Source organism: Carassius auratus, chromosome 8, assembly GCF_003368295.1.
Source record: "Carassius auratus strain Wakin chromosome 8, ASM336829v1, whole genome shotgun sequence".
Classification (NCBI taxonomy): domain Eukaryota; kingdom Metazoa; phylum Chordata; class Actinopteri; order Cypriniformes; family Cyprinidae; genus Carassius; species Carassius auratus.
In genome coordinates this window covers 12,534,553-12,548,929 of record NC_039250.1, presented here as the reverse complement: position 1 = coordinate 12,548,929, position 14,377 = coordinate 12,534,553, and positions in this window count along the sequence as shown.

Genomic DNA, 14,377 nt, shown 5'->3' with positions numbered 1-14,377 from the left:
TCTTCTTCTGCTCCTCTGACTTTTACTACCTGTGAAGAATGTGATCGATATGTGTTATGAAGCATGTTTAGAATGTTTTAGGACTTGAAACCAAATAAATGTGAATCTTATGCAACTGTGAAACCGTGTCTTGTCATCTCTACACATATTGTTGTTGAGCTTTGCAGCATGAACCATAAAGGACTACATGTATCATAAATATGCATGATGGCCACTTAATTAACAAACTGCAAAAAATGTGAGGAATGTTTGTTAAATATTTGAAAAACTAGTATCTGACATAAAATTACTTGAAAAATAGCTCATCACATTGGTGGCGTCTTAACCAACCCCAACGCACAGGTTTTGATCTTAATGGTTTCTAATAAAACTAATACATGTAAGTAAGGTGTTAATACTAGCACTTGCTTATTCTATTTTTATTTTTTTCTAAATCAACTGAAAAACAACAACAACCTTGTCCTTGTACTGTGCTACTAACTAAGATGTGTCACTGTTGGTTTGATTGGTTCTATTGTTCTCATCATTTGTGAGTCAGTTTTGATAAAAGCATCTGCTAAATGATTAAATGTAAATTAAATGTGACAACAATGGCATTATCTGTTGAAGTAATATGAAGTATAAGGCCAAAAAAAGGTTTATTTAGGGATGTTATTATTTCCAAAATGTAACAGAACCAATAAGGGATCATGAATTATGGATGTAATAATACTAATAATAAAATATAATATAGTGTAAAATAAATACAATAAAGTATGAGAAATGTGCAAGTAAAATAGAAAATGAATATGGAATAAAATGAGGGAAATAGAAGAAAAAACTAGTACAATGTATGCAGATAACTAATTTTATTAACTAATTTTGCTAGTTATTTGTAATTTGATAATTAAATTTAGTATCACAAATTTTGTTTAACCCTGTTACTGCATGATTTCGCCTGCATGGAGAATAAGAATTAAAAATTGAGGGAAATATCATTATGAAATATTTGTTTTTCTCTAATTGGACACAATTAAAAGTACCCTTTTATTGCATTATGTTTTTAAACCTCCATTTGGCATGACAACAGCTCTGAGTTTTCTCCTATAATGCCTGATGAGGTTCGAGAACACCTGACGAGAGAACAGAGACCGTTCCTTCATCCAGAATCACTCCAGACCCTTCAGAGTCCCAGCTTCTCCTCTTCAGTTCACCACACTCATTTTCTGTAGGGTTCAGGTCAGAGGACTGGAATGAACATAGCAGAAGCTTGGTTTTGTGCTCAGTGACCTATTTCTGTGTTGTTTTTTAGATTTGTTTTTGGATTATTGTCCGGTTGCAAGATCTAAACATGGTCAATTAAAAGATTTCTAACAGAGTCAAGTCACTTACTGATTTTTTTATCTGTTTATAGAATCAAAGATGCCATGTATCTAAACAAGATGTCCAGGACCTCCAGCAGAAATATAGGACCACAACATCAAAAATACAGCTGTATATTTCATTGTACACAAGTGGCACTCTTTTATCCTTGTGTTCACCAAACCCATCTTGAGTGTTTGCTCGTAAAAAGCAAATTTTTTAGTTAAAAATGACTATAGAATATGGTCTCATTTAAAGTTCCAGTCGTGTCTGATAACAGAATATGCAGGGAATTTGTTTTTGATGAGAGAATTTTCTTTTCTTGAAATGGTTTTTTTTTTTTTTTTGGTCTTGAAACCCTCCCAAACTCCTGTGATGTAGGTTTTGTTTGAATTATTATTATTATTATTATTTTATTTTTTCTGAGCCCGAGACTCAACTATTTTCTGCAGTTCTCCAGCTGTGACCCTTGGAGAGTCTTTAGCTACTCAAACTCTCCTCCTCACCGCACATTAGGATGATATAGACACACGTCCTCTTCCAGGCAGATTCATAACATTTTCTGTTGATTGGAAATAATTAATTATTGCCCTGTGTTGAAAATGGGAATTTTCACTGCTCTAGCTCTTTTCTTATAGCCACTCTCTAATTTGTGAAGCTCAATTATCTTTTGTTGCACATCAGAAATATATTCTTTGGTTTTTCTCATTGTGATGGAACATTAAGGGGAATTTGGCCTTTGTTTTCCCTCCTCTTTATGTTTGTTTTAGTTCAATTTAAACAAAAAAAAGATAAAAGGGATTAATAATGACAGTTTATTTTCACAGCCTTCTTTGATCATATTTACCAGGGTACCAACAATTTTGTCCTAGTGTATCTGTCTGTGTATGTATGTGTCTGTGTGTGTGTGTGTGTGTGTGTGTGTGTGTACACACCAACTTTTTGCCCCAGATTAACTGAATGACTGCTTAATTTATGCAGAATTTATTGCTTGATACCTATTTTTGCATTGTTATTATATTTCATTTTTTTATTGTATTTTATACATTATTACATTTTATAATTTTTTTATCAAATGACTAATTTTGATGATGAATTGATGTTTTAATAATATTTATTGCTGGAAAATAAAATAATATAAATTATGGTTCATTTAGACATTATATGACAAAAAAATTTTTTTTTTACTTTATTAATATTCTTTAAAAAAATATTAGGCCTTATTTTGTACACTATTCATGTACTGTGCCCACTATAAAAACAAAGCATTATTTTCATCAATAATGTGATTGTTCTGTATTTTTCTAATCTCCTCCCTTCAGGTTGAACTGATATCATTTTGACCTGTCCTTACAAGTCAGCAAATTCTGTTCCTCACTAATAGAGTTGAGCTTGACCCCATCTAGTCAGCGGCTTCCCCAGTTTCATCATTTAAACACAAACAGACCGATGGCACCTCCACGAAGGGTTCTCATCAATCCAGCACAAACTAAACCCTGTATGTGTTGCACAGAGAGTCCATCATTGCAGAATGAACAATATTTATGCACTGATAGTGCCGCCTCACTGAGCTCAGGCTCGTCCAGGTCGTGTAAACACACTTTTGACAGAGAGAGACGACTAACCGGCCTCACTGCCCCACTGACTGCTTTTTAAGGTTGCAAATAATACCCATCTCGCAGAAATATACTGATATTCCAGAGCAGTGGTTGCCAAACTGAGATTCGCGAGGGAACTGCCGGCACTGGCAGTGTGATTGAAGAAAAGCTAGTAATGAAATCATAAAAAAAAAACCATTCAAAATACAACACACAATATTTACCAAAAATATTACTTTCTTTCCAGCATGATCATTAACCAACGTCCGATAACTTTGAACATGCACATGTGAAGAAAAACTAGCGAGTGGAAAACTAATAATAAAATCAGTGCTACTCCATGTAAATAATTTGTAAGATTTGAGATGGGTTTGGCTGACAAATTATATTATATTATATTATATTATATTATATTATATGACAATCAATATTTGACCCCTGGAAATTATTATAATTACCTTATTAAAGGTTTCTTTGTCAAATACTAATTTAGCTTCAATAATTACTTCAATTATCCAGACTGTTATTGCTCTTGTAAAAATGATTATTACTGTTGATTAATAGAATACAGTGATAGAAAGTATTTTTTGTGTCTAGGGAAACAGCATGTCAGATTCTGGCTACACAGACAAAACAAGCTAAGAAGCGTTTATGATGTAGCCCAATGCTTTTTATGGATTTGAATCTTCATCTGCTGCAAATGTAATAGATTTAATTTAACTGTGCAGGGGCTTTTGTTTAGTTTTTTTGCCCACTTGTCTTTAATTTGGGGTGGGGGAGGGCTTTTACTGGATCAGTTTGGAGTTATTTTTACCTCAGGTCCCCGTTAATTACCACCCCTGGTGTGGGTGCATCAGGATTTTGGGGATATTTAATATTCAGTAAGAAGTTCATCCATTGCGTTTCAGCTCTGAAGGACAGTTTTTGTTGTAACAGTAGAGAGAAAATATAGGGGAGATTTGTTATTGGATTTCTGACGTGTCTCCATAGCGAAAGACTTTTCCAAAGCAGGTGTTCAAAGTCCCATAATGTTCAGTTTTTTTTTTTTTTTTTTTTTTTTTACATTTTAAGCAAATCCAGTAAATGCTCAGAAGGGTGTTTGGATCAGAAAGGTGCATGATGCTGTTTTCTTTTCTGAAGACAACACGCTCCGTTCAGTGTGAGTATGTTTATGAATCATACAGAGCACTGAGTTTTGATATGAGTGTTTTTCTAATGCATCTTATCATTTGAGTAGAGACATGACACAACAGTCATCCTGCCGTAAAGACAAAACAGTCTTAATGTCCCTACATATCTTCATTCATGCGGACTACATAAAACCCCTTCTGTCCTGCCTGCTGAACTCATTGGCTAGTTAAAGCAAGAGTTCACCTGGAAATTAAAGGTTGGTCATTTACTCGCTCGTCGTCCCAAACCTATATGGCTTTCTTTCTTCTGCATGTGGACGAACAGATTTTTTTTAATGAATTGGTTGAACGATTTTTTATATATGCCTGTCAGTCTTTTACAGTGTTAAGAGCATCAATCTCTGCATCTTCTAACTTTGACAAGGACAGTAAGAGCAGGAATAGAAGAGAGTTTTTCTCTTCTGACCTCTCTGACCACGTCCTGTTTGGGTTATCATGGGACTAATTCTTGGTTGTCAGCATTTGCATCACGGTTGTGTCCGTGGTCGGGGGTGCAGGGCATGTAACTTGTTTCTCAAGGCCAATCGACAAGCTACGGCCAAATGTCATCCCTCTTCCTCATCTCCCTCCTCCTCTGCTTTGTAGATGAGCCTTTCTCATATCTGACCTTCACAACTGCACCCTTCCTCAAGGCTGAGGCTCTCAGCTCCCAATTCCAGCTCCTATGCAGCGCATAGTATTTGTTATACATATAATGTATTACTGTACTGTCAAGTGTGTGTAATGGAGCACGTGCAGGTTTAATCGTGTATTGTGTAAACTGTGTGGAAGAGAGTGGCTAAATAGGCTATAGACTTTAATTAAGTGCTTTTGTATTTTGTCTTTTGTTTTCATGCTCAAGATCACGCTATGCAAAACTTAAAGTACTTACCAGATCATTTGAATTATATATTTATGTATATAGTGTGTGCTCCTAAAGCAGATGAAACGCTCTTGAAACCCAGTTTAAACAGGTTTAGTGGGTTCAGCTTGTGGTGGGAGCTGCAGGTCGCAGGGGTCTCAGCCACAGCTGTTCCTCCACTGGTCCTTATCTGTCATAATACAAAATTATTATTAAAAAAAAAAGCGGCCTTTGCTTTGATTTAAGTATCTGCACAATTTCAAAGCTCCAGTGCTAATGCTTCAGAGCAGAAAATCGTGAAGTCTTTTGAAGTAAAACAAATTTAAGATATTATGTCATGTTTTTTTCCCCTCTGAAATCTAGTTAAATGTATTTATTTATTGTATATTTGAATATAATTGAAGGATTGGGGGTTGAGGTAAGAAATCTTTTATGCTCACCAAGGCTGTGTTTTAAAATGTTAAAATAATAATTTAATATAATCACTTAAAATATTTGTTTTCTATGTTAATATATTTTCAAATGCAATTTATTCCTGTGATTCAAAGCTGAATTTTCAACATCATCACTCTAGTCTTCAGTGTCAAATGATCATTCTGATGTGTGGATTTGGTGCATTTCTTAGTATTGTCATAATATTTTGGTGGAAACCATAATATGTAGTTAGGTCCATATATATTTGGACACAGGCACAATTTTTATTATTTCAGCTGCTGACCAAAACATATTCATGGTACATTTGTCTAATGAATATGCTTAAAGTGCAGACTCTGAGCTTCTGGAAAAGCATTCTTTGGACCGCTGAAATTAAGGTCAACCTGTACCAGAATGATGGGAAGAAAAGAAGTATGAAGAAGGTTTGGAACAGCTAAAGATCCAAAGTATACAACATCATCTGTGAAACAAGGAGAAGCATGCATGGCTTCAAGTGGCACTGGTTTGTGTTTAGTGACATGACAGAGGACAGACGCAGTTGGAGAAATTCTGAAGTGTTCAGGGATATACTCTCTGCCCAGATTCAGCCAAATGTAACAAAGCTGATTGGGCGGCGTTTCATAGTACAAATGGATGATGACTCAAAACATACAGCAAAAGCTACTCTTCTTCTGCTTCTTCTTCTTCTTCTTCTTCTTCTGCTCTTGAGTCTATGGCAGTCTAATTTGGCACACTGATAAAGGACAGTCAGAACAGTCACCATAGCAAATTTAAGTCTCTAACTGAAACTCTCTAGTGCCAACACTTTCAACGTGTCAAAATTTTCCCTCATGTTTTTGCTAATAACTTTTCAACTATAAGGCACAGAAGGAAAATTATTTTCAGACCGAGTCGAAGGAAGACCAAAATGCAAAAATCGCTAGGTTAATTTTTTTTGTGCTATTTTTATTTGTTCAAAAAAACTACTTTTTCGAACTTGTCCTCGACGGTTTGTCTGATTCTCACCCAAATTGGCTCAGATCATCTTCAGACCATGCTGGCAAAAAGTTATGGAATTCAAGTTGATTAATCAAACCATGCTTGCATAACGTATCTCTGCAACAGTTTGGTGTATTGAGACCAAACTTGGTGTGTGTTATAATAAGAATAACATGAGACTACCTGCTGTGTTCAGGCACTGTGCCACCTAGTGGTCAGGCGAATAATTCATATTTTTTCCTTATAATTGTTATGAAAGTTGGTGTGCATTCCCTGATGGTACTCAAAAAGTTTGGGGGCAAAAGTAATAATGAAATTTCTATAAATGCTTTTTATTTATTTTTTTTACACTAGCCTATTGTAATGAAACTGATTTGGATAGATTCCTAGGATTATTCTGAGAACATCAATACCAATTTTTTCACAACTGGATGAACTTACTGTCCACCATTTTGATTCATGTTGAAAACCTACTTTTTCGAACTAATCCTAGACTGTAAGTCAGATTTTCACCAAATTTGACTCAGATCATCTGGCCAAAAATTATGGGTTTCGTGACGATATACGAAACAGTTTGCGTTTAGTGCATTAAAAAAATAGCTGGAAAGATGCTAAACTGCACCTAAGGCTGTGTCTCAGCAAAGCTTTGACGTATTTACACCAAACTTTGTATGTGCCATTGTCACCTCACACCGACATCATTACCATGTTACACCATCATTTTGGTAACAGCGCCACCAATTGGTCAAGAGTGATAAATCATTCACTAACCATTTATTACGAAATTTCCAACACACACACACACACATACACACAAAGTACTGGTAATTTTCTGAAATTAAAATACAACGCAAAATTCAAAATACAATACTGTACATTGTACCTTATTTTTATGGCTTTTTTATTGTAAATGTATTTCATTTAAGTTTACTAAAAGTATATTGCTTAAAATACAATCAAATTATTTCGTTGATTAAACTTAACTGTTAATTAAAGCTAAATTAAAAAAAATCTTTTGATCGCACTGACACTCAAAGTTACCATGTGCTACCACAACAAAACAAAGCAGTCTGAATTTTGTTAACTACAATCAGTTTCTGAGTTCACATAACTTTTTTATTAAGTGCAATTAACTTTTACTAATGTTTGAGTGCAGTGACCTCATTTAAATGAATTTAATTTAATAAATCTGACTGTACAGTGCATTTAACTTGAACAAAGCATGCCTTTTCAAGGTTAAATATATATTCATTTTAAAAAGAAACAAAACCAACTGAGGGCAATGACCTTGTAGGTGTAAGGGTGATAACATTTTCTTTTCTATGTATAATTTTGACATAACAACTCCTGCATGTTAGTTTCACACTAAATTCTGGAGGGCAAAATATTTTTATATTGGTTATTTTTTAAAGAAACAATAAAGACTGAGTCAAAATACTTCTTTCAAAGAGGTTATCCAAACCATTGTACGTATGAAATACATTTTTTATATATAACTTAAGGAATGCCACAATACTGACCCAATGACAGTTTACACTTCAGCTGCACTTATACAATTTGAAGGTATTAAACCAAGTCATTATTTTAAAGAAATTCACTTTTAATGAAAAAAAAATCACAAAAAGAATATTTCACAAAAAGTATTTAGATCTGTGAAACCATTAGTGTCTCATGTTTGTGTCATCTGACTTCACACAACCAATCAAATCACTGCAACAAAATGGCCTAGAAGAATGTAGTTCTGAGAAAAGCTCTGGCATAATTTCTTCGATATTTTTGTATCTAATGCAATGAAATTTAAACCATTGTCTGTTTAAATACTTTTTGTATGAAAATTCAGGTAAAGGAGTTTTATGACATTTATGCAATGCTAGGAGCAATAGTGCGGCATGGAGGAGATGTCAGAGGAATGTTTGTGTACAAGGTTGCATCTGTCGGAATGCATGTCAGCTTGATGAAGTGTGTGTGTGTGTGTGTGTGTGTGTGTGTGTGTGTTGGTCTGGTGGATATATTATGTGGGGAATGGTGAGGCTGGCTGCTATCAGTTCAGCAGTTTGGCGTGTGTCAGGGTCGAGGGGTAAGGACATGCGTGTGTGCGGCTTTTCTTCAAGCATGCCTGTGTGTGAACGGTGTGTGTGGCACGTAAAATGGCAGGCGTTCTGCGTGTGTCAGGGTTGAAGGAAGTTAGATGAGAGGGGAAAAATAAGAGATATAGAGGAGGAGAGGACCACACCTGTAGCCGGCGCACTCCATGAGCGTGTCTTTAAGGACACAGCAGACGCCTGTGAGAGGCCTGTTAGATGCCAGAAAACCACAGGCCAAAAAGGATTAATCTTTTTTTGGTTTTGATTAAACTCATCCCTGGTGGAAATGAGTAGGGTTATGCTGTATATTATTGAAGTCTGTTGATTTCAGAAGTTGTATAGAAAGAATTCAGGATCATTGGTAATAATAATTAATATTAATAACAACAATTAGTCATCAGTAACCTTTATTTATATAGCGCTTTTAACAATACAGATTGTGTCAAAGCTGGGATGGGGGGTACAGTTCTCCTCTGGCCAGAAGAAATTACTCGCCATCCATTTTTTATATCGACAATGCACTCCATTTTTTAAAATTGGTATTTTTCACCAGTCCATGAAGAAATATAGAGCTTCATCAGCATAACAGTGAAGGCTAGCACTGTGTTTCCTGATGATATCTCCTAAGGATAACATATAAAGTGTGAAAAGTAATGGTACCGGTACTGAGCCTTGAGGTACTCCATACTGCACTTGTGATCAATATGATACCTTTTCATTCACTGCTATGAATTGATGGTGGTCAGATGAGTATGATTTGAACCATTCTAATGCACTCCCATTAATGCCAACAATGTTTTCTAGTCTATTCAAAAGAATGCTGTGATCGACAGTGTCCAATGCAACACTAAGATTCAATACCACTAATAGAGAGATACAAACATGATTAGATGATAAGAGCAGCTCATTTGTAACTCTAATGAGAGCAGTCTCAGTACTATGATACGGTCTAAATCCTGACTGGAAATCCTCACAGATAACATTTTTTTCGAAGAAGTAATATAATTGTGGGGATACTACCTTTTCTAGTATCTTTGACAGAAAAGGGAGATCGGTCTGTAATTAACTAGATCTTTGGGATCAAGTTGTGGTTTTTAAATGAGAGGCTTAATAACAGCAAATTTAAAGGTTTCGGGGACAGATCCTAATGACAATGACAAATTAATAATAGTCAGTAGAGGATCTATGATTTTTGGAAGCACCTATTTTAGGTTTATAAAATTAGTTTTTTGTTGGTGATTTATTTTTTTGTTAATTTAGCCACTGTATTGAATAAATACCTGCGGTTATGTTTGTTTTCTTCTAAAAGAGACAAAAAATAATTAGATCTAGCCATTTTCTTTTCTTTTTTTGTAGGATAGAGTATTTTCCCGCCATGCAATACAAAATACTTCTAGTTTTGTTTTCCTCCAGCAGCGCTCCATTTTCCAGTCTGCTCTCTTTAGGGCCTTTGTTCACTCCCCAGAGATGTGTGAGACACTTTTTAATGGTATGCGCTTTTTATCCAACTTCTCGTTAACTGATGCAGTGCAACATCTGCTAAGTGGCATCAAACAGCATGAAAGATCAAAGACAATTTTTTTGTATAACTCTGACTGCATTCGTATGAAAGAAGAAGGTCATATACACCTAGGAAGACTTCAAGGTGAGTAATTTATGGCTTCATTTTCATTTTCATTTCATTTTGGGTGAACTAACCCTTTAAGCGTAAAGGAGCAACTGTGTCTAAAATGCTAGAAAATAGAGAGTCCATAGTTTCTGTTAAATCATAAAGTTTTTCTGAGCTATTAGATAATCTGAGGAATTAAGATAAATCAGGAAGATTGCTTACAAAGCAGTCTTTTGTGGTAAAAGTGATGGTTCTACCATACTTGTAATAAGGAGTAGAATTTAATTGGTAGAATTTTAGCTATCTGTAGTTTACACCAGACTAGATAATGATCTGAGATGTCATCACTTTGCTGCAGAATTTCAACACTTTTAACATCAATTCCATATGACAGTATTAAATCTAGAGTATGATTTTGACAATGAGTAGGACCTGACAAGTGTTTTCTAGTCCCAATAGAGCTCAGAATGTCTATAAATGCTGATCCCAATGTATTTTTTATCATTATCAACATGGATATTAAATCAGCAACAAATAAGACTTTATCTGCAGTCAGCACTAACTCAGATAGAAAATCAGCAAATTCTTTAATAAAGTCTGTATGGTGCCCTGGTGGCCTGTATACAGTAGCCAGTACAAACATCACAGGGGATTTATCATTGAAACTTGTTTCTTTGGATAATGTTATATGAAGCACCATTACTTCATACGAGTTATACTTGAAGCCCGCCCTCTGAGAAATACTGAAAATGTTGTTATAAATTGAAACAACACCTCCTCTTTAACCTTTTGGACGTGGCTGTCACGGTTGGTAAACCGTGATCTCTGGGTTTTGTACATTGTGGTGAAATCTGTGTGTTTCGCGTCTGCACTGATTAGTTTGTGGGCGTCTCTGTTAATTGTCATCAGCAACAGCTGTCACTCATTACTCTCTCTCTCTATAATGGCTTGTCTTACCTCTTGTGTTTGTGAGATCGTTGTTTCATGTCGTTAACCCTGTTTGTCGGCTTCTGTGTTGTCTGCGTTGGATGTTCGTGTTTTCCCGGAACCTCATCCACTCTACGCACTTCCACTCAGCCACAAACACTTACCTTCAGCTCTATTCCCCGCAGTTCCTGTGCCATCCTCTCCTGCTGCCTTCTCACCGCCATCATCCGGATTCCTCACCACCTCACCACCATCTTGGATTGTCATCTTCCCAGCATCATTGTCTCTTCTCGTTTGTTTGTTTGTTTGTTTATTTTCATTAAACCTTTTAACTCGCTATTGTTTCCAGTCCTTCCTTCACCCCACCATCACAGAACGATCTCAGCTCACCTCTCCCACTGTGCCCATCGCACCGCCTGCAACGCCCGTCCCCCGGGAGACCCCCTTGGATCACTTCCACCCAGAGCCACGACTTCCGGCGCCTGAAAGCTATTCTGGTGAGCCAGCATTTTGCAGAACTTTCTTAAATAAATGTTCTATGCATTTCGCTCTGCAGCCCCGCACTTTCGCCACCGAGGAATCCAAGGTGGCATTTACCCTCACGTTACTGTCAGGCAAGGCCACCCTATGGGGATACGGCGGTGTGGGAGAATCAACATCCATGTTGTGCCTCATTCCACGCCTTCTCAGAGGAGATGAGAAGGGTATTCGATCGTGCCGCGGCAGGCAGGGAGGCCGCTCACCAACTCTCTGAACTCCGTCAAGGCACATCTTCAGTAATGGATTATTCCATTGAGTTCCACACTCTGGTGGCCGCGTGCCAGTGGAATGAGGCCGCGCAGTGGGATCGATTCCTGCATGGGTCATCTGACCGTGTTCAAAAGGAGCTCTACCTCCTCGAGCTGCCCCCCACACTTAACGGACTAATAGACTTGGCTCTACGAGTGGAAGCACAGATTAACCGCCTGGGTCCCCAGCCTGGGTCCCCAACCATCTCTCCTGCCAGGGGGCGCTCGAGTCGAGAGAACACGGTCAGTCCCGTCGACTTGAGGCTGCTATTGGGTGGGATCTCCGCTGGGAAGTCCTCAACAACATCATCGACCCTGCTTCTGGTGAAACTGCGGTGGAAGAATCTCTCTCACCACTGTCACGCCATTCTGGACTCCTGAGCCGAAGGTAATTTCATCGATTCCTTCCTCGCACATTACCTGAACATTCCTGTTCTGCCTGTGTCTCTCCCCATCCATGTCACCGCACTCAACGGCCTGAAACTGCCTCACGTCACACACCACAGAGAACCCATCACTCTGCTCACCTCTGGCAATCATCGTGAAACCATATCCTTTTTCCTCATGGACTGCCCAGTAGCTCCCATTGTGTTAGGTCACCCCTGATTAACTAAACATAATCCACGAGTGGAGTGGGGCACCAACACAGTCACATTGTGGAGTGAAAGTTTTCATGAGTCTTGTCTGGTTTCTGCTTGTCCTGTTTTCCCTGTTTCTGTCTTTCAGAAGGAGAACATGGTATTGCTAAACGTGCCCGCAGAGTATCTGGACCTGAAGGAAGTGTTCAGTAAGTCCCGTGCTGCTTCTCATCCTCTGCATCGTCCCTATGACTGTGCCATAGATTTAGTGCCAGGTAAGTCTCCGCCTAAGGGCAAGTTATACTCTCTTTCTATTCCTGAGAGGGAGGCCATGGAGAAATACATTTCTGATTCCTTAGCATCTGGTTTCATCCGTCCTTCCTCTTCTTCAGCGGGGGCGGGATTCTTTTTTGTGGGTAACAAGGATGGTTCTCTGCGACCTTGCATTGATTACCGAGAGCTGAACAACATCACGATAAAGAACACCTTTCCATTACCACTCATGTCTTCAGCTTTCGAGAGGTTGCAGGGAGCATCTGTATTCACAAAATTGGATTTACGTAATGCTTATCATTTGGTCCACATCAAGAAGGGGGATGAATGGAAAACCGCCTTTAATACCCCCAGAGGGCACTTTGAATACTTGGTGATGCCGTTCGGGCAATTCAACTCGCCCGGGGTTTTCCAAGCACTCGTTAATGACGCGTTGAGAGATATGGTAGATCAGTTTATATGTGTTTACCTGGATGACATACTGATTTTTTCTTCATCTCTCCAGGAACATGTTCAACACATCAGACGAGTGTTCCAGAGGTTACTTAAGAATGGGCTTTTTGTCATGGCGGAGAAATGCGTATTCCATGGACAGTCTGTTGCCTTCCTAGGGTATATCGTCTCATCCGAGGCAATACGTATGGACCCTGACAAGATAAAGGCTGTGATAGATTGGCCATCTCCAGATTCCCGTAAGGCCCTACAGCGGTTTCTGGGGTTCGCCAATTTCTATCGGCGTTTGATTCGCAATTTCAGCCAACTAGCCTCACCTCTGACAGCCTTAACCTCTCCCAGTACTCCGTTCAGGTGGTCGGACGCAGCTGAGGCTGCATTCACTAACCTCAAGAGCTGCTTCGTTTTGGCTCCCATCCTGGTGGCCCCTGATCCCACACGGCAGTTCGTGGTGGAAGTCGACGCGTCAGAGGTGGGGGTAGGAGCAGTGTTGTCCCAACGTGCTGTTTTGGATGATAAGGTACATCCTTGAGCGTTCTTTTCTCATCGTTTATCTCCTGCCGAACGTAATTATGACATTGGCAATAGAGAGTTGTTGGCCGTCAAATTAGCATTGGAGGAGTGGCGTCACTGGCTGGAAGGCTCAGGGGTACCTTTCATGGTTTTGACCGATCATAAGAATTTAGAGTACATTAGAACTGCCAAAAGACTCAATTCCAGGCAGGCTCGGTGGGCACTTTTTTTTCGGTCGCTTTGAATTTACTTTATCGTACCGCCCGGGTTCCAAGAATTTCAAACCCGATTCTTTGTCACGTCTTTTTGATCACTCCGCCCGGTGACTCCCGAGTGTATTTTGCCTGGGAAATTAGTGGTCTCAGCACTCGTATGGGAGGTCGAGTCGAAGGTCTAGACGGCCTTACAAGGGGTATAGCCTCCATCCTGCTGTCCACCAAACCGTTTATTTTTGACGGAGGAGTTAAGGTCCGAAGTCGTCCAGTGTAGCTTGTCACCCAGGGTGTCGAACTAATGGGTTGGTTAAACAACGATTCTGGTGGCCACGTATGTCTCGTGGCGTCCGCGATTTTGTTTTGGCTTGCTCAGTTTGCGCCAGTGGTAAGTCATCTAACCAGCCTCCTAATGGGCTTCTTCAACCGCTGTCTGTCCCTTCGAGACCCTTGTCCCTCATCGCTCTAGATTTTGTTACCGCTCTCCCGCCCCCTAATGGCATGACGGTCGTTTTGAACGTAGTGGACCAATTCTCGAAGGCGCCACATTTTATTCC